The sequence below is a fragment of the Rhinatrema bivittatum genome, chromosome 2 (genome assembly GCF_901001135.1).
Source record: "Rhinatrema bivittatum chromosome 2, aRhiBiv1.1, whole genome shotgun sequence".
NCBI classification, from domain to species: Eukaryota; Metazoa; Chordata; class Amphibia; order Gymnophiona; family Rhinatrematidae; genus Rhinatrema; species Rhinatrema bivittatum.
The window spans coordinates 721,393,008-721,413,351 of NC_042616.1; the positions used below are offsets into that span (position 1 = coordinate 721,393,008).

The window sequence follows — 20,344 nt, forward strand, 5'->3', positions numbered from 1 at the left end:
TGCTGCCTTCTTACAGATCCTTTATCTGTAAGAAACGGTCAGCATGGCTTCCGCTGAGGGATGCTAGCCTCACTGTAGGAGGTCTTGAACCACAAGTAATCATACAGAGCAGCCTGGGAAAAGAAAGGAAAACGGTTTGAGCTTCGATCTTTGCCCCACTAGCTACAGACTTCATAGCTGAAGGCAACTCCCATTTATCTACTTCAATGTCCTCTCCTAAGGAAGTTTTCCTTCCTGTGGAAACATGACCAATATTTGGTTGCATGTGGGCTAATAAGCCAGAAGAGTTACCAATGCTATATCCATTGCTTTAAGTAAGGTACATCCAAGCTGATTACACTTTTTTTGGGGGGGAGGGACCACTTTCATAATGGTCTGCCATTGTCTTCAGCTTAATTTGGTTTTGCCAACTTCTCTAGATAGCATCCTTCCTGCAGAGGGAAAGAAGAGGTAAATATATGGCTTATGTGCCTTATATATATACTCTTCACTAATATAGGACTACATTTAAATAGGTACATTATATGAAAACTGCCACAAAATTGTTTTTTTTTTTAATTTTTTTTGGTACAAGCAGCAGGTAAGCGAGGCCTTTGAGCATGCCTCAAGCCTAAGTACCACTGTCTTTCCAGAGGTTCTGTCTTCCTCTTACTCCATTAGAACATTCTATAGGCTCACATTTTTATTTTTTTTTTTTAAACAAGGTACTGAACCAAAAAATAAGAATAAGCCATTCCTCCGGTTGTCTCCAGGAATAAGAAAGGGCACTGGAATCTGGATCTCACAACCAGGTTCTAGAATTATAAAACTGCAGCTCTGCATCTGAGTCCAGCTCAGGAGGTTACTGGAGTTCCAGAGAGGTAATCAGCCAACTGCAATCAGCTTAACAGCCTACTCATTAGCACTTCTGCAACTCCTAACTGGCCTTGTCTGCCTGTTGGTTAAACATCCTCACAGGAATTTTTCACAGCTGAGAACTTCTTACATCAGTTACAGAGCATAACTATCTTTACCTGAAGCTGGCTCCCAAAGCTAAATGGGTACAATAGCCCAAGTAAAACATACTAACATTCTCTCATTCAAGCAGACTTGCTGGTTTCCTCAGCCTTACCTGTGGTGTCATCTACTTCTTAGATTCCTGCTCATGGGGACAAATCAGGCCCTATGTCTGCTGTCCTGGAAGTCCATTCAACCAAGAAAATCAGCCTTATGCCTGCTATCCTGGGAGCGCAGAGTAAAACATACCAACACTCTCCCATTCAAGCAGATATACTGATTTCCTCAGTGTTGTCGTCTTCTTCAATTCCTGCTCGAACCAAGCACAAATCAGGCCCTATACCTGCTGTCCTGGGAGCTCATTCAACCAGGGAAATTAGGTCCTGTGCCTGCCATCCTGGGATTCTGTGTTTACCATGTGATTCAGGCCCTTTGCCTGTTATCTGGGAGCTCACTTCCACCAGGACTCATTTCCTGGGCTTCTGCTTACAGTAGGACATACAGGACCCTTTGCCTGTATTTAGGGCTCTTTGACTGGTTTTCCTGGGCTTTTTGCTTCTACTAGTATTTTTCAGGATTCTTGCCTGTTTTTCTGGAAGACCAGGAATGCAGCTCCTGCTGCTAAAGACACCACAGGATTAAGTTACTAAGAATCCATTTATCTGTTACAGCACCAGTCTACACGTCTGCACATCTGCTGAGGCAGACACATACTCAGGAGCTGAGGCAGCACCAGGCTTTTTATATGGAGTGAAGTCAGATCTTCAGTTTTGTCTCTGCCTCCATCTGCTGGCCAGGGGGGCGCATCCCACCTGTTAGGACTAGTCTGCAGCATGAAAAGGAAGTTATGTTTAGAAACACACCAAGGTCATACTAGCACTGTAGCAGGTAGCAGGCCCATAGATAACTTTTGTATACAAAGCGAGAGTGAATTTACATGCAGAGCGAGAGTGAATTTACATTGGAGAAATTATTTACCTGATAATTTCGTCTTCCTTAGTGTAGACAGATGGACTCAGGACCAATGGGTATAGTGTACTCCTGATAGCAGATGGGAGATGGAGTCAGCCCTGCTGTCATGGGAACTGTCAATCAGGCCCGGAAGGCGGAGCTTCAAAGTGATGTCAGAGCTTTGCTCTGAGGCTGCGCGTGAGTTCCCTCACTGGAATCGACTCTCCTTAGTCTGTGATTAAGCAAGCGTGGTCTTAAGGCGGAGTCGACTGTTCAGGGAGGTGGGTGGGTCAGCATGGCTAATTCATTCTGCTATCTATGGAAACACCGTTTACAGTAAGCAAACTTGCTTTTTCCTGTCGACAGCAGGGCTGAATTAGCCATGCTGTGATGGGAGTCCTAAGCTCCACATCACACTGAAGGAAATTTTATTAGTCTCCGATACCTTTGAAGTGTGATGAAACCATGAGTGACAGTAGACTCAGTTACTCTGTGGATAAGGTTTGTAGAAGAACTCTTCCCAGTTTAGCATCTTCAGTGATTTGTTGATCCAGACAGTAATGGGAAGTGAAAGTATGAAGAGATGCCCACGTAGCAGCCTTGCAGATGACCAGTGGCGCTACGTGTCGAAGGTGAGCTAGGGAAGTTGCTACTGCACGTGTTTGATGAGCTGTGGGCTGAGAAGACAACTTGCACGGTCGCTTTTCGTAACAGAATTGTATACACTGGGTTATCCAGCTAGAGATCGTACGCTTAATAGCTACTGGAAGGCCCGGATCATTGGGATTGAAGGAGACAAAGAGCTGTGAAGGTCTGTTCTGCGTGTTGTTCATTGTTTATAGTACGCCAGTGCTCTTTTACAGTCCAAGGTGTGCAATAATTTCTCCCATTCATTGCAACGAGGCTTTGGACAAAACGATGGAAGCTCAATGGACTGGTTAAGGTGGAATTGGGAGATAACTTTCGGCAAAAAAGTTGGATGAGTTCGTAGAGGGACCTTGTGGTGGAAAAATTGGAGATACGGGCTATAAAGTACCAATGCCTGCAACTCACTTACGCATCAGGCTGACGTAACCGCTGTTAAGAATACTACTTTCCAAGTGAGGTATTTAATATGCGCTGAATCCATGGGCTCAAATGGTGGTAACATTAATTGTTCTAGAACCAAATTGAGATTCCAGGGTACTGGAGGCTTAGAGACTGGTGGACGAAGGTGAAGGAGACCTCGCATGAATCTAGAAACGGACGGGTGTAATGAAATCGGTTGACCATCAAAGAGTCTATGATAGGCAGCAATGGCACTTAGGTGAACCCTAACTGAGGCAGTGGCAAAACCTGCGGTATACAAGGTGTGTAAATAGTCTAATAACTTGTCCGGAGCACAGGTGAGCGGGTCTAAACCCTTGGAGCCACTCCATGTCGCATATCTCTGCCACTTGAATAGATAACTGCGTCTGGTGGATGGTTTCCGGGATTCTAACATTATGTCCTGGACTGTGATGGAGAAACCTTGTTCAGAGAAAAAGACCCGTTCAACCTCCAAGCTGTTAGATGCAGGGACGAGTGGAGCGGGTGGAGCAGGATTCCCTGCTCTTATGACAGGAGGTCTTCGCGTTGCGGTAGGCGCAGCAGTGCGTCTGCTGATAGCTGCAGCAGACGTGTGTACCATGGCTGTCGAGACCATGCATGTGCTACCAGAATTAGTTGAGCCCTGTCCTGCATGCATTTTTGTAGAGTACGGTGATGAGCGGAATTGGTGGAAACACATACATCAGCGGTTCTGCCCATGGTATGAGAGAAGCATCCTGGGCGTCCCTGCAGGGACTGGGCCACACGGAGCAAAAATGGGCCACCTTCCGGTTGAGTTCGGTGGCAAAGAAGTCTATCGAGGGGCTTCCCCACTTGTGGAAAAGGGTTTCTGCCACCTCGTGATGGAGGGACCATTCGTGTGGGTGAAATACGTGACTCAATTTATCCGCTTGAGTGTTGGCAATGCCGGGTAGATAAGTTGCCTGTAAGTGAATGGAGTGACTGTTGGCCCAGTTGAAGATGGTGAGGGCCTCTTTGCATAGTATCCAAGAGCCCGATTCTCCTTGTTTGTTGATGTAGAACATGGCTACTTGATTGTCTGTATACACCATTACCCAGTGACCTTGGAGGTGAGCAACAAAGGTTCTGAGGGCGTATCGTATCACTCGTAGTTCCAGGAAATTGATTTGATAGGACTGCTCCTGTCTGGTCCATTGACCTTGAGTTTGCAGGTGGTTGAGATGCGCTCCCCATCCCTTGCGGGAGGCATCCGTGGTGAGTACTGCATTGTGCAGGAGCAGGAGAAATGGGGCGCCGTTGGTGAGTGTTGAGCGTTGTAGCCACCAGTCTAGTTCTTGGACCATGCCCTTTGTCAAGCGTAGTTTGTATGTCAAGGGCTGTGAATGTTGTTTCCATTGTCTCTTGAGATCCCACTGAATCTGCCGCATATGGAGACATGTATTGGACACTGTGTGAATCGATGCCGCCACATGCCCTAGGACGGTTAATACCTGACGGGCGGATGGGAATGGGATTAGCTTGAGACGTTGAAAAAGGTTGTGCATGGTGGACCGTCTGTCCTGCGGCAGGAATACTTTGTATTTGATCGTGCCCAGGCAGGCCCCTATGAATTGAAGTTGCTGAGATGGTTGCAGGTGGGATTTCTAGTAGTTGACTACTAGGCCCAATTTGGTGAGGCAACTGATTGTGTCGTGGAGGTGTTGGCGAAGTGTGCGTTGGGTGGAAGCCACAATTAGCCAATCATCGAGATACGGAAATATTATTATGCCCTGCTGTCTGAGAAACACCACCACCACTGCCATGCACTTGGTGAACACACGGGGTGCTGTTGAGAGACCAAAGGGGAGTACCTTGTATTGGAAGTGATGGCTGTTGACTTGAAAAGATAGGTATTGCCAGGAGGAAGGATGCATTGGAATATGAGTGTATACATCTTTGAGATCTAACGAACACATCCATGCATTTATTTATTTTTATTTTATTTGTTGATTTTTATATACTGACATTCGTCAGAACATCATGTTGGTTTACATTGTAACAAAACAACAAGAGAGAGAAATACAATAAACAGGGAAGGGAAGGGGGAGCAGTAATGAAAGAGGAGAGAGGACAGCAGTAGGAAGGATAGGGAAAGAGAAATTTGATAGGAACATTTGAAGAAAATAAAATTAACATTAGACACTATGTACAGGTGGGCTGGTAGGTACCAGACCAGTGATGGCAGTGACAGGGAGAGGTGTGGGGGGGGGGGGGGGGAATGGTAGGGTAGGATTAAAGGAGGGAGAGGGGAAACTAATAACAGAATTTAGGCGTCATTGCTTAGGGGGGAGAAACACTATATTTTGGAGTCTTTGCTTGGGGTGAAGAAAGGGGGAGAAAAGGAGAGGCAGAGAGGAGGAGAGGGGAAAGGGTGGGCTGCGGGGTTAGAGTGCAAGCTAAGTTTGGTCAACGTCTGGGTATGCTAATGTAAAGAGTCAGGTTTTGAGCCCTTTTTTAAATTTAGACAGGTTAGGTTCTAGACGGAGGGCCGTGGGCAGGGTGTTCCATAGGGAAGGACCGGCAATAGAGAAAGCCCTTTCTCTGGTTGAGGTGTGGTGAGCAGTTTTTAGGGAGGGGGTTTATAGGGTACCAGAGCAAGGTTGGATCTGGAGGGGCAGGTAGATGATTGGAAGAGAGGTGCATTCTCGAGCCATGTGTGATTTCGATTGTACAATAAATTGTGGAGGATGGTGAGAGTTTTGTATTTTATGCATGAGGTTATGGGTAACCAGTGGAGGTCTTTTAGGATAGGGGTAATGTGATCCGATTTACGTGTGTTTGTTAGGATTCTGGCCATGGCATTCTGTAAAAGTTGGAGGGGTTTGATAGTGGAGAGAGGGAGGCCCAGCAATAAAGAATTGCAATAGTCCAGTTTAGTTAAAAATAGTTGCCTGTAGGACTGTGCGGACGTCTTGGGTATATAGCAAGGGTTTAAGTTTCTTTAGGATGTGCAATTTGAAGAAGCCTGTTTTTAAGGTATTGTGGATGTGAGATTTGAAATTTAAATGTTGGTCAAGATAGACGCCGAGATCTCTCACATTGCAGGAGAATGAATCAGGTGGAGGGTTGGTGTTGCTTAAGGCAGGGAGCGAGCGAGTTGGGGGATTGGTGATTGTGAGGAGCTCCGTTTTTGTTACATTTAAAGCGAGATGTAGGTTTGAGAGGAGGGTGTTAATTGAAGTAAGGCAGGAATCCCAAAACTGTAAGGTTTTGGGGAGGGATTCTTGAAGCGGGATGAGGATTTGAACGTCGTCAGCATACATGAAGAACTTTAGGCCAAGATCAGAGAGGAGATAGCAGAGGAGAAGGAGATAGAGTGTGGAAGAGAGGGAGGAGCCCTGCGGGACGCCCTGAGAGAGGGGAATGTGGGATGATTCGCAATTGGCTATTTTTACGGTGTAATTTCTGTTGTCGAGATAATTGGGTTCAATCAGTGGTAAGATGGCTTTTAGTGATATCATCTTGAACTTTTCTTTGGCAATGTATTTGTTGAGGTCCCGGAGATCCAGGATGGAACGGAGATCCCCCGAATTCTTGGGTATGAGGAAGTAGGGGGAGTAGATGAGATGGCAGAATGCGTTGAATCGACTTTTGCTGTAACAGGATGGAAACTTCTCTTTCCAAGAGAGTAATATTGGTCTTGGTCCCTCGGAATGATAAGTGAGGGAGCTGAGGTAGAGAGGGAAAAGGGATTCAGTAGCCGAGACTAACAATGTCCAGTACCCACTGATCCGTGGTGATGGCTCGCCAATGTTGGATTTGCTTCTGTATGCCCCCTGCTAACACCTTCTCTGATGGTGGCGTGGGTGCAGTCAAAAAGACTGGGCCAGTTTATTGGAGGTTGTCGGCTGAGCCTGTTGGCGTTGTGGGCGGGGGAGACCCCTTCGAATCTGTGAAGTCTGGTTCTGTGACCGAACCTGAGGTTGGTAAGGAGCAGGTCTGTACGAAGCATATGGGCGGTAAGCTCTCCGTTGGAAAGGCTGCCTCCTAGGGGGAGCATAAATTCTGCATGACGAGAAGTATGGATGCGGGGCGGTGAGCGATTGGACCGCCACTGACTGTTCTTTAAGTTGGGCTACAGTCTCCTGGAATCTGGTACCAAACAAATTGTCTCCCTTACAGGATAGTTAGACAATTTGTCATGTACATCATCCCTGATGCAACTTGCTCGGAGCCAGGCCATACTTCGTGCTGCAATCTACGCTGCTGAGGTACGCGAGGAGGCCTCAAATCCCTCGTAAACTGTCCGCAAGAGATGCCTGGTGGCCTCCTCCATGTCTCGGATGAGGTCCGGGTTTTCAGAAGTGGGTTCCGAAACTTGGAACATGTCCTTCACACGTTTGATCAACTCGTAGATGTACTGTACTATATAAAATTGGTGATGGTCGATCCTGGCTGCCAGCATCGAAGACTGAAAGGCTCGTTTCGCAAAGTCATCCAAGGATCTCAGATCCCTTCCCGGGGGTGCTGCAAAGTTTGGACTTTTTGGCCTTCACGACAATGGAAGCATGTGGTAATTGAGGGGTAACATAATACGGGAATGGTTGCATCTTATATTTGAGGTCCATCTTCCGAGACACGGCAGGGAGTGTGAAGGGTGTCTCCCAGGATTTTTCTAGAACCGAATTGAGTACCTCATGTGCGGGTAGCGCGGTGGGTTCTGATGGTAGGTCAAAAATCTTTAAGAGGCCAAGGGTGTCCGCCCTCAGGTCCGGCACCTTCTGGATTTGTATGTTCAGTGTCTTACATTCTTATCCAAAAACTTTGGATATGTTAAGTCCTCCGGTGAGGAGTAAGGTTCCGCAGGTCCCTCTCCCGGATCGGAGGAGTATCCCGTGGAGGAATCCGAGGATGTCGTAAGGACCTCCAGAGAGACTGGTCTAATGATGGGTTCTGGTGCGGATGGCACCCCTGGTGATGGCGGGGATTGGGCCCATGGAAGACGGCAACCTGGATCTTGAGGGTGATTTGTGAGTGGAGGAACGTGGAGATTGTCCATCCCCGCTCGGCGAGGAACCTGGCATATGGAAGGAAGCTTGCATGATCTCATAGAAACCAGAGAGAGCCATGGACAAATTAAAGAAGGTCTCCTTTGTTTAGGGAGGCATCTGAGGGCGAGGTGAAGCCGAGGGGCGTCCCGGTGGTACCGCCGCTTTAAGGATGTCCAAGTCTGGTGGTGGTGAAAGATTATGGGTCACCCAGGCAGTCTTTGATAATTTTCGTTTTTTCGAGAGGGGCTCCTGTAGCACATCCCCTGTGGACCTGTGGTGCGACGCAGAGGAGAGGTCTGAGAAAACCTGGAGGAATTGCGAGGAAGATCCCGAGGAGACAGATGTAACATGTTAATGTGCCTCGCTCGTTGATGTGCATCCCCTGTGGTTTCCCTGTGGGCTGCATCGTTCTGTAAGCAGCTTTCAGCGCCAGGAGCAGACGTATGGGAGACATCCTGTGCTTTTTCTGGTGCTCCTGCATCGATATGCGCCACAGGTGCATCGATGATCTTTCTGCCTGTGTCGACGCATGCTTCCTTTTCTCGTGCGTCTTCGTGGCGGGCACCGTCTTCGAGGGTCACTTCTGCGTCTGCGCCACGTCGAGCACCGTTATACTAGATGCGCTGTGCGGCAGCGTTGATGCAGCAGCGCCATGCGTCGGTGCAGATGAAGATGCGCTCTGTCTCGGCGCCAATGAGAGTGGGCCTTGCGTCTGCGCCGATGTGCATGCGCCGTGCGTCTGCACCGATGAGGCTTGATCGACGCCTCGGTTTGCGGCACGGGTCTTTTGGCCGTCCGGCTCACATAAGTCGCCGACACATGGCGACCGTGGCGGTCGGCGCATTTTTGGTGTCGGCCTCAAGGCCTGTCGTGTTTGGGCTTCTTTCTGTGCTCCTAGCCCAACCTGGCTGTCGCTGGTTCCAAGGACGACGCTCGACGCATTTGTGGGGGCGTTGGGGAGGTCGATCCCGGTGAAGATCGGGCCTCCGAGGGTGGAGCATAGGAGCCCTGTCTACGGTCCGTCAGCGCTGTCATCTTCTCATGCCGCTGACGAAGCGCCCTGGGGGACATTTTGCCGCACAGCGGGCAGGTCTGCATCAGGTGGTCTGGGCCCAGACACTGATAGCAGCGGTCATGTCCATCCGTGATGGATATGACTTTGCCGCAGGGGCATGGTTTAAACCCCGATGGCCGTCGTCCTTCTTTCCTACCATGTTCCTTCATGTTTTTCGGGCGATTTTGTCTTTTTGTAAAGTTTTTTCTCTTCAGAGCTGAGGAGGTCTGAAGCTCCGCGTGTGACCTGCACGCGGAAAAACAGACTGAGGAGAGTCGATTCCAGCACAGGAACTCACGCGCAGCCTCAGAGCAAAGCTGACATCACTTTGAAGCTCTGCCTCCCAGAACTGATTGACAGTTCCCATGACAACATGGCTAATTCAACCCTATCATCAACGGGAAAGGTGAAAAATTAAAGGAGGAAATCTACATGTTCTGCGCACCAAATTATACACAAGTTCTACTTACCTACTAGATCATGACATTGTATGCATAGCTTTCCAAATTTGTTTCCAATCTTCAACATTAAGATTCATTTGGAGGTCATAAGAACATAAGATATGCCATACTGGGTCAGACCAAGGGTCTATCAAGCCCAGTATCCTGTTTCTAATGGTGGCCAATCCAAGTCACAATCCCGACATTCTCTTTGCTTTTTTGATCGCCACAGCACACAGAACCGACTATTTCAATGTATTAATCACTATGATAACTAGATCTCTTTCCAGGTTAGTAACTCCTAAGATAGAACCTAGCACTGTGTAATTACAGCATGGATTATTTTTGCCTATATGCACCACTTTGCACTTGTCCATGTTAAATTTCATCTGCCATTTGGAAGCCCAATCTTCCTGTCTCGCAAGGTCCTCCTGCAATTCATAACAATTCACTTGAGATTTAACTACTCTGCATAATTTTGTGTCATCCACAAATATGATCACCTCACTCATTGTACCCCTTTCCAGATCATTTATAAATATATTAAAAAGCACCGGTCCAAGTACATATCCCTGAGGCACTCTACTGTTTACCTTTTTCCACTGTGAAAACTGACCATTTAATCTTACTCTCTGTTTCCTTTCTTTTAACCAGCTTGCAACCCACAAAAGGACATTGCTTCCTATCCCACGACTTTTTAGTTTTCTTAGAAGCCTCTCATGCAGGACTTTGTCGAATGCCTTCTGAAAATCCAAATGCACCACATCTATCGGCTCACTTCTGTCTACCTGTTTATTCACCCCTTCAAAAAAAAATGTAGATTTGTGAGGCAAGACTTCCCTTGGGTAAATCCATAGGTTCACCAATCTTTATTCCATTGTGTAATTAAGGGCATCAAAGGTACTCTCCCCTCGTGCATCACAGTAACAGCTCTATATAAAGGGGAAATTATTTTGGAACTTTCCTCAGCAAAACCATAGGACCTGCTCCACTCTTAAAGGCTTCCTCCTTCCTAATCACGAATGTTCTTTCCATAGTAAGGAGCTTAGCTTTGCTTTTAAAAGAAAATTATTCCTCACCTGCTAATTTTCGTTCCTGTAGTACCATGGATCAGTCCAGACAGTGGTTATGTTCCCCATCCAGCAGATGGAGTCAGAACAAAACTCGAGAGGAGGCACTATATAAGCCCCCTCCCCTTGCCTCACTCTTCAGTAAACTAGACTAGCAAAGCTAATAAGAGAGGAGACAGAGGGATCAAGTAACGAAAAGCCCAAAACGAAGCAAAAAAGTGAAATTGGCTAAACATTACCCCAGTGGGAACTTGTCAACAGAACCGTGAACCATAACTAGCCCTGGAGCCCGAGGGTACAGGGAGAAATAGCAGACAGACAGACCTTCGAGCGGGGGCGAACAATCCCAACTGAGAAAAACCCCGCAAACACAGGGAGGGCGTCTGGACTGATCCATGGTACTACAGGAACGAAAATTAGCAGGTGAGGAATAATTTTCTTTTCCCTGAATGTACCAGGATCAGTCCAGATGGTGGGATGTACCAAAGCTTCCCTTACTATGGGTGGGCCACAGACAGCCCCGCTCGAAGGACTCTATCCCCAAAGGAATCCAAACCTGGCGCCCGGACATCCAAACGATAGTGGCGCGCGAAGGTGTGGAGAGACGTCCACGTGGCCGCCCTGCAGATCTCCTGGGGAGACACTGAAGAACTTTCCGCCCAGGAAGTCGCCTGGGACCGAAGTGAATGTGCCCGAACAGAGATCGGTGGAATCTTCCCGGCCCCAAGATATGCAGCTGAGATCGCCCCCCTTGAGCCAACAGGCAACAGTTGTTTTGGAGGCCAGATGACCCTTCCGAGGACCCGACCAGAGTACGAATAGGTGGTCCGAGAGACAAAACTCGTTGGTGACCACTAGGTACTGTAGGAGACACCTTCTGACATCAAGCTTGTGGAGCTCCCTGGGTTCCGTCGAAGCGAAGGAAGGCAAATCGACAGACTGGTTGATATGGAATGCCGAGACTACCTTTGGTAAGAACGACGGGACCGTGCACAAAGACACTCCTTCCTCAGTAAAGCGAAGATATGGCTCCCGACAAGACAACGCCTGAAGCTCCGAGATACGACGCGCCGAACTGATCGCCACCAGAAAAACTGTCTTGAGGGTGAGATCCTTGATAGAGGCCGACCGAAGAGGCTCGAAAGGCGGCCCGCCCAGTATACGGAGTACCAAGTTGAGATTCCAAGACGGACAAGGCGGCCTCAAAGGCGGCTTCAGGTGTCTAGCCCCCTGCAGAAAACGTACAATATCCGGGTGAGCCGACAGCCTTGAGTTCTGCCCACTGTGCAGGAAAGCCCCTAACGCCACAACTTGTACCTTAAGTGAATTATATGCTAGCCCCAAATCCAGACCGGCCTGCAATAAGGAAAGAACTTGTGTCACTGAGGCAGAGACCGGACAAATAGAACGCTTCTGGCAACATACTTCGAACACTTTCCAGACGCGCATGTAAGTAACAGAGGTGGACATCTTTCGTGCCCGTAGAAGAGTGGAAATCACCTCCTCAGAGTATCCACGGCGTCTCAACTTGCGCCTCTCAAAAGCCAAGCCACAAGACAGAAGCGATCTGCCTGCTCGAAAAATATAGGTCCCTGTCACAGGAGGTGGTAGAGATGATTGAGCCGCAGGGGTCCCTCCACCACCCGATGAAGAAGGTCCGCAAACCAGGGCCGTCGGGGCCATTCCGGTGCCACTAGAATGACCGGACCCGGATGGCTCTCTATGCGACGGAGAACCTTCCCTACCAGGGGCCACGGAGGGAAGACATACAGCAAGATCTTCCGAGGCCACGGTAGAACCAGGGCATCGACCCCTTCTGCCCCGCGTTCTCTTCGTCGGCTGAAGAATCGAGGGGCCTTTGCGTTTTCGGCTGTGGCCATGAGATCCATGTGAGGAGTCCCCCACCGGGTGGCTATTAGACTCATCACTTCCTCCGAGAGCTCCCATTCTCCGGGATCTAAGCGCTGTCGGCTTAAGAAATCCGCCTGTACATTGTCCACGCCCGCAATGTGAGAGGCTGCAAGCCGACTCAAGTTGACCTCCGCCCTCTGCATCAGTCTGTCCGCCTCCAGCGAGACGTGACGGCTCCTTGTGCCCCCCTGACGGTTGATGTACGATACCGTGGTCGCGTTGTCTGATAGGACCCTGACCGCCCGATGGCGGACCAAGGGAAGAAACCCCTGCAACGCCAAGCGTACTGCTCTCGTTTCCAGACGGTTGATGGGCCACCGGGACTGTTCTGCTGTCCAAACGCCCTGAATGGAATTCGCCCCGCAGACCGCTCCCCAGCCGGCCAGGCTGGCGTCCGTGGTGACAACCACCCAGTCTGGGACTTCCAGAGAGACCCCTCACGCCAGGTGGTGAGGGACCAGCCACCAGCGGAGACTGAGTCTTGCAGCTGTCGGTATTGGAAGAACCACCTGAAATTCCCGCGACACCGGCTTCCAACGGGATAGCAAGGCCCACTGAAGAGGACGCAGATGCGCAAACGCCCACGGGACTAGGTCTATGGTGGATGCCATGGACCCTAGGACCTGTAGGTAGTTCCATGCTGTGGGTGTCTGGAGAGTTTGGAACCGGAGTATCTGTTCGCGCAAGGCATGTGCCCGGTCCGCGCTTAGAAACACCTGTCCCACCTTGGTATCGAAGCGTGCACCCACAAAATTCAACGACTGGGATGGAGAGAGACTGCTCTTGGTAAAGTTGATGATCCACCCTAGGGACCGAAGTAATTGCACCACTTTGCCGACCGCTTGGATCCCCTCGGTTCGAGATTTCGCCCGGATGAGCCAGTCGTCCAGGTAAGGGTGCACCAGAACCCCATCTCGACGAAGGGCTGCGGCCACAACGACCATAATCTTCGTAAAGACCCGTGGAGCTGTCGCCAAGCCGAACGGGAGTGCTTGAAACTGAAAATGCTGTCCCCGAATCTTGAAACGAAGATAGCGGTGGTGTGCCTTGTGGATTGGGATATGCAGGTATGCTTCCGTAAGATTTATTTATTTATTTATTTTAATTTTTTTATATACCGGAATTCCTGTATGCAATACAAATCAATCCGGTTTACAAGTAACGAAAAGGTTGCCCTGGTCTGGGAGGTTAGACTGGGGTTTTTTACATAGAACATAGAACAATAACAATCAACTATTGAACATTATTACAAGGAACAGTGAAAATAACAATAGTATTTAACAAACAGATAATATTATTATAACATTATTCGTGTTCACATTTTACAATGAACTTAAGTAGCGTATATAGTCTGCAAGTAATCGGTTAAATAATATAATATGAGAAGGATGACTTAAATAGATAGATATTGCGAATAATCAAGTCCGTGTATGAAATTGAGTGTCAATGTGTTTGTGACACCTTGCAATGGTTGGATCTGAAAGACAGGAGGAGGTGCCTAGTTACACTCTGGGAATTGGAACGCTTGCCTGAAGAGCCAGGTTTTTAACCTTTTTTTGAACTCTGGTAGGTTGGGTTCGAGTCTTATGTCTGGTGGGAACGCATTCCATTGATGTGGTCCCGCAGTGGATAGTGCTCTTTTTCTTAGCGTTGATTTGGCGGGAGCTGCGACTAATGTGCCTTTGTAGGCGTTTCTGATGGGTCTGGCCGATGAGTGTAGGCGAAGTTGAGTTTGTAGAGATATAGGTGCGACATTATGAATTGTTTTATGGATAATGGTTAAGGTTTTATATATGATTCTCTGTTTGATGGGTAGCCAGTGGAGGTAGCTCTCTGTTGGTTCAAATCATTCCTATCCAACAGGTTTTACAAGGTCAGAATTAACAACAAGGAATCTGACCCCATCCTATCAGACCAAGGCGTACCACAAGGTTCATCCCTCTCCCCTACCCTGTTCAACATTTACCTCCTCCCCCTCTGCCATCTGCTATCTCAACTCAAGCTTACTCATTACCTCTATGCAGACGACATCCAGATCCTAATCCCCATCACAGAATCAATTCAAAAAACCTTCATCTACTGGGAGAATTGTCTTAAACCAATTAAACAACTACTCTCCAGCCTAAACCTGATTCTAAACTCCAGCAAAACAGAGCTGCTACTAATCTCACACAACCCGAACCACCACCCACCTAGTCTGGCACAAACCACATCTTTAAACATGGAGCTCTCTGCAGACGTCAGAAATTTAGGAACTTGGCTTGACAATCAACTTAACCTTAAAAAATTCATAAACACAACCACCAAGGATTGCTTCTTTAAACTACAGGTCCTAAAGAAACTAAAGCCACTCCTTCACTTCAATGACTTTCGCCTCGTTCTTCAATCCATTATTTTTTCGAAACTTGATTACTGCAACTCAATCTTACTGGGCCTCCCCTCCAACAGCATCAAACCCCTACAGATGGTACAAAACGCCGCAGCCAGAATCCTAACTAACACTAATAGAAGAGACCATATTACCCCCATCTTGGATTTTCCTTGGCCTTGGATCTTGGGGAATCCATCTTGGATTTTCCTGACCTTCCCCAAGATCCAAGGATGCGAGGAATTCCCCTGGGTGGACCGCCGCCAGCACCGAACGCAGAGTTTCCATACGGAAATGTGGGACCCGGAGGTACTGGTTGACAGTCTTGAGGTCCAGGATGGGGCGAAAAGTGCCTTCCTTCTTGGGCACCACAAAGTAAATGGAAAATTGACCCCGACCCAGCTCGGCGGCAGATACTGGGGTAATTGCCCCCAAGGAGAGAAGATGGTTGAGGGTTTGCTGGACTGCTTGTCTTTTGAGAAAGGAGCCGCACGGGGAGAAAAGAAACCTGTCCCTGGGCGGGCGGACAAAATCCAAGGAGTAGCCGTGTCTTACTATATCCAGGACCCACTGATCCGACGTGATTCGGGCCCATTCCCCGTAGAAGCGGGCAATGCGACCCCCCACCCTGGGAATCGGATCGCGGGTCGGCCTGGCATCATTGGGGCTTCGAGGAAGTACTCTGGGGCTGTCCGCCCTTGCCGGGCCTGCGGCCCTGAAAGGACCGGTTCCAGGTCTGCGAACGAAAGGCTGAAGTCCGAGATTGTTGGTGCTGCTGTTGCTGCTGTCTGGGAGGACGGTACCGTCGCTGACTACGGGAGCGATACCTGATGGAGCCGAAGGATCTAGATGCCCGCGGCCTGTCCTCCGGAAGCTTGTAAATCGCATTCTCGTTGAGGGACTTGATGATCTGGTCCAAGTCCTCCCCAAAGAGGAACTTACCTTTAAAAGGAAGCGAGCCTAGGCGTGTTTTGGAAGAGGCATCCGCTGACCAATTTCGTAGCCACAGCAGCCGACGAGCCAAGACCGCAGCAACCATCGATCGGGCCTGGACCCGAAGGAGGTCATAGAAGGCGTCCGCCCCATAGGCAAGCACGGACTCTAACCGATCCGCCTGTTGGGCCTCCGCATCCGGAAGCCTGGGAAGTGAGCAATTGTACGCATCGGAGTCCCGCTCTTTGTGCAAGTGAACTACAGATGGCCGCTCGGAGACCCAACGCTGAAACCTCAAAGATTCTTTTGAGATAAAACCTCCAACTTCCTGTCCTGGAGATCCTTGAGCGCCGTACCGCCCGTGACCGGGATGGTAGTGCTCTTTGTTACGGCAGAAACTGCGGAATCCACTGCAGGGACCCTGAGGAGCTCCAAGAAATCTTCTGGCAGGGGATAAAGTTTGTTCATTGCTCTACTGACCTTGAGGGAGGCCTCCGGTGAATCCCATTCTCTGGAAATCAGTTGCAAGAAAGTGGGATGAGTTGGGAACGCCTTCGACAGAGGACGAAGGCCCGCCAGCAGAGGATCCCCCTTCCTGCCTTGAAAAGTGGCTACCACCGGTTCCGGGGGAGCATCTATATCCATTTCCTGGAGAATATGAGGAATTAGGTCATCCAGCTCATCATACTGAAAGATCCATAGGACCCTTGGGTCGTCCCCCTCCACCTGGGAAGCTAACGTGGGGTCATCCTCTGTATCCTGGAGCGGATCCCCTGCCGGAGGGTTGCTGGGTCCACCCGCTGGGGCCAGCGGAACCCAGGAGGGCCCCGAATCTCCTGCGTGAGGTAACGCCCTACCCTGAGGAGAAGACCCCTCCAGGGACAATCCCACTTGCGCCCGTTTGGGAGGAGGGAGCCCCCCAGGAGCCTCTGAGGGCTGAGCCCTACACTGTAAGAAAGCCCAGTGCATAAGAAGCACACACTCAGGCGAAAATTCAGAGGTCCCTGAGGGAAACGATCTTGGTCCTCCCCCTCTCGACCGCCAGGCTCCGGGCTGGGGAATGGCGCTGAACCAGAAGGCAACACCGGCGTCGGGCCTTCCACGTCTTCCTCTCCTTCCGAAAACAAAATGGCTGCCGTTCTCTCGCTCAGCGGGAACGGGGCCTGCCGCTTCCGAGACGCGAGGACCCGCGGACTCGTCCTCCTGTCTTTCGGTGTCTTCCCCATCGTGAAGGCAGGTGTCGCAGAGTCCCTCCCGCGAGAGGCGACCACCCTGCCTGCTGCGGGCGGAACACTCAGAGGAGCGCGGCATGGCAGGTTCGGCGAAGGAGAGCTGACAGGAAAAAAAGGGCGCGCGATTCGTGCTGCAGTAACTCCGCGGGCATACAGACACCCCCCCCCCACCACCACCACCAAAAGCGCCGAAGGACGAGGCCTCCTGGCGTCCGACGGTCCCGGGAGAAGGCTCCGCGGACCGCGGGTCGGTAGCGGCGGAGGATAATGTAAAATAACAGGGGAGGGAGGGGGAGTGACTAGCACCACTAGTTTGCACCCCGGGTCCGGCCCGAATACAGAAACTACAACAAGTAAACCTGAGGAAAAGAAAATCTGACACAAAAAATTCCCCAACACTCCCCCAAAACCCGAAGAAGGGCGCCCTGAAAAGGGGGGGGGGGGGGGGGCAGGGAGGAAACAAGGTACAGACCTGGAAGCAAACACTTCACGTCTCTTTAGGCAAAAACCTGCTGAGTCTCCACAGAAACTAAACTGTTTCAAAATATTATACCTGTTTCTTCCTCTCCCCCTTTTTTTTTTTTTTTTTTTTTACTTGATCCCTCTATGTGAAATACCCAAAAGAAGGCAGAAAACTAGAAGAACTAATCTCCTGCACTAGGGACTGCAGAGTCCCCTGCTCACATCTGCTGGAGTCAGAAGAATACTGGAGAGTGAGGCAAGGGAAGGGGGCTTATATAGTGTCTCCTCTCGAGTTTTGTTCTGACTCCATCTGCTGGACGGGGAACATAACCACCGTCTGGACTGATCCTGGTACGTACAGGGAATGTAAATTTTCTTGGATTCCTCCCAAAGACCAAACTCTCTCATCATCCCAAAACTGTCCCAAGAGCCGAAGTCCTGCTTCTTCCCATCAATCTTTCATTTCTGGATGAAAGTAATAAAGACCTTTTAAGATCTCAATCAATGTGCAATTATAGAAAATGTGAAATCTATGAGCTTATAACATACCAGGGCAGTGTTTTTTTTAATAGAGCATATCTTCAGTTATGGCAACAATTTGTTAACACATCATAGTCTTGATTCCCTTTATACATGAATTGCACCAGACTTGCCTTTCCTTGTGGTAGTTTTGCGATTTATGGGACAGATTGCATGGGTGTATGCTTGAGTTCTGAGGATCATAAAAAAATAAAATAAAAATAATGGGATCAGCTTGGTTTTTGCTCGTTGATGGGCATGTGTAAGTCATAGGGTTTATCATGTGGGGTGGTGTGTCCCATCACTGCATTGTACGCTTGTTTACAGTTTTTTTCTGTAAGGTCTAAGATGGTTCAATAAACAAGACTCTAAAAAAAAAAAAATTAACTGGCAGTATAACAGAGGCATTAAATGAAATTCTCAAGTGCATCACGTAACAGCGTGTTTATTTCCCAACACCATCATATATCTTGTTAGCTCCAGAGAGTTTCGGGGGAAACACTCTACGGCCAAAAGGGTCAAAATCCCGCACACAAAAAATAACTGCAAGAAAAATGCTTTATAATTCAGCACTGACAGCTGAGGTCGCTCCTGACGGCAAAAGTACTCGCCAATGCCAGAGACAGACAGACAGGCCCGAGCTAGCCCCAGGGCAGAAAGCAAGGAAAGAAAAGCCGCCGCCGCCGCCGCCGCCGCCGCCCCCGACCTGTATCCTACCTTCAACTCCGTGCCTGGATCCGTCTCGGCGGCGACTCAGCGGTCCCAGGCAGCCGGAGACTGGAGCAGCAAGAGACAGCCCGCCGGGTAAGCCTAAAAGTCAGAAATGGACCGGAGTGGGCGGGACGCCGGAAAGGGAAGCTAAACCATACAGCCGAGGGGGGAGTCACCAGCGGGCCCGAGTAGCCCTCCGCCGTGGTCACTTTACATTTATTTTTGTAGTGATAGCATTTTTTTTAGCTTTATTTCTGTTTTATCGTTAGCAGAAAGGGATGATGGGAGCAGGAGGTTGTTGTCCTAACGACGAACCTGGTTGCCCGCTTCCTCCCCCCTCCTGCTGCGGCTCACTGTGGGAGGAAGGAGGAGGAGAGATTCAAATAACTTTATGGGTATGACAAATGTACGTATACTTACATTCCAGTTTTTAGGTAAATACGTGCAGCCTAAGGATTATACAGAATGATATATATTAAAAAAAAAACAAAACTGGTAAGAAAGGAAAGGACAAAAAATTACAAACCGGCTACAAGTCAAGTAAACGTACAGATTAGGGAGACGTTGAGCCCGTAGCACCAAGTCTAGGCAAAACACTTCCTGGGTCTCGCACCTCGGAAGCAGAGGACAATGCCTGTCCCCAGCAATTCTGCTAGCAGAAGAGGAAAGCCCCAGCTTTTTGTCTGCTACAGCCAGTTTTTCTCTTTCTCTCTGCCAGCATTCCCTTTGCTGAGTGGTGGACGTAAAAACAGTTTAACGCAGGCACTAAAAAGAATTTTATTCCTGTTGCAGAATGCGAATAGTATGCTAACGCATTGGGATTTTAAAATGTGCACTCAGCACATGTTGATCAAAGATTTTAACTCGGGCGGCAGAGGAGAGTCTCAAGCTAGGATCTATGTATACAAAAATGTTTTTTTCAACACAAAACTGTATACATAAATCATATTTATATCCATGTAAATCCACCTCGCTCTATCAGCTACAGGGGTGGGAATAGACCTTGCTGCAGCCCCAGAATTGGATTTTTCCACTGGGGAATAGCACAAAAGCTATGCATGCAGCCCAAAGAGAGTCACAAACCTGAAGGAACAAAACACAGTCCATACAAAGTGTTGTTCCAAAAGAAACAATTTATTCTAGAAGTCGTCGTCCCCAAAAAAAAAAGAAAAATCAAAGTCCAATTAGAGCAGAATAAACAGGGAGAAAAAACCTTAAGAAGCCCAACACGGGCAGCTCAAGACAATCTGCTCCCTGAGGCGGAGGAATGAGATGGCGCCCCCCTCAGCAGGGTATAGATCACATCAAGATGAAGGAGTTCAATTTTATGGACGACCGATGAAGGGGATAACTGAAAATCTCTGATTAACCGTGCCAGCAGTGAAACGCACCGCCATCTTGAATGTATTAACATTTGCAACGCAACCGGCATGTAATACGTAGTGACGCAGTTACGTACTAACATTTAGTGAAACGTGACTCCATTTTGGAATAATAATTTGTATTGTATTAATACGATCACCGCTATAAAATGTCTAACACGTCAATTAAATGACGAAACAATAGTCTGATCATAAGCTACCCCTACTAGAGGACCACGCTAGCAAATGCTTGTTC

The 20,344-nt window shown here is 48.9% G+C and overlaps 1 protein-coding gene across 3 annotated transcripts in view; it reads right to left on the minus strand.

The window, feature by feature from the left end:
* ANKRD46 (ankyrin repeat domain 46) overlaps positions 1-19,301 on the minus strand; it is a 72,825-nt gene extending 53,524 nt beyond the window's left edge. The window contains exon 1 of one of the 3 annotated variants that reach the window (XM_029591813.1): positions 19,278-19,301. The gene's annotated coding sequence lies outside the window, so the exon portion shown is untranslated. Of the gene's footprint in view, positions 1-18,733; positions 19,055-19,277 lie in introns of those variants that run through there. The other 2 variants (XM_029591812.1, XM_029591814.1) reach the window with 2 other exon arrangements.
* Between the last annotated feature and the right edge of the window lie 1,043 nt (positions 19,302-20,344).